Raw genomic sequence first — 345 nt, 5'->3', positions numbered from 1 at the left:
TGAAGTTACAATCATCACACCTACATCCCCTTTGCAAGCTGAGAAGGGGAAGCAAATCATCACAGATATCCATGATAAAGCTCCAAAGGAACCAATCATTACTGAAATGAAACAAACAATTGAAGAAGATTGATAAATTAAAACAGCAAGGAGAAGAAGAAAACCAGTGACAGAAGTGCAGAAATTACAATTAGGGGTACACTATATGAAGGCAGAAAGAGCAAGAAATAGTTCTCCAAATCATAGAGGAAGAACTAGATCAAGATCTCAGCCTTCCCCACACCCTCCACCTAATGATTAGTCTACTTTGCTGGAATATAAGGGGGATGGCTAATCCTCTTTCCC

The sequence above is a fragment of the Phalaenopsis equestris genome, unplaced genomic scaffold, assembly GCF_001263595.1.
Source record: "Phalaenopsis equestris unplaced genomic scaffold, ASM126359v1 Scaffold224046, whole genome shotgun sequence".
NCBI classification, from domain to species: Eukaryota; Viridiplantae; Streptophyta; class Magnoliopsida; order Asparagales; family Orchidaceae; genus Phalaenopsis; species Phalaenopsis equestris.
This window is presented reverse-complemented; position numbering follows the sequence as displayed.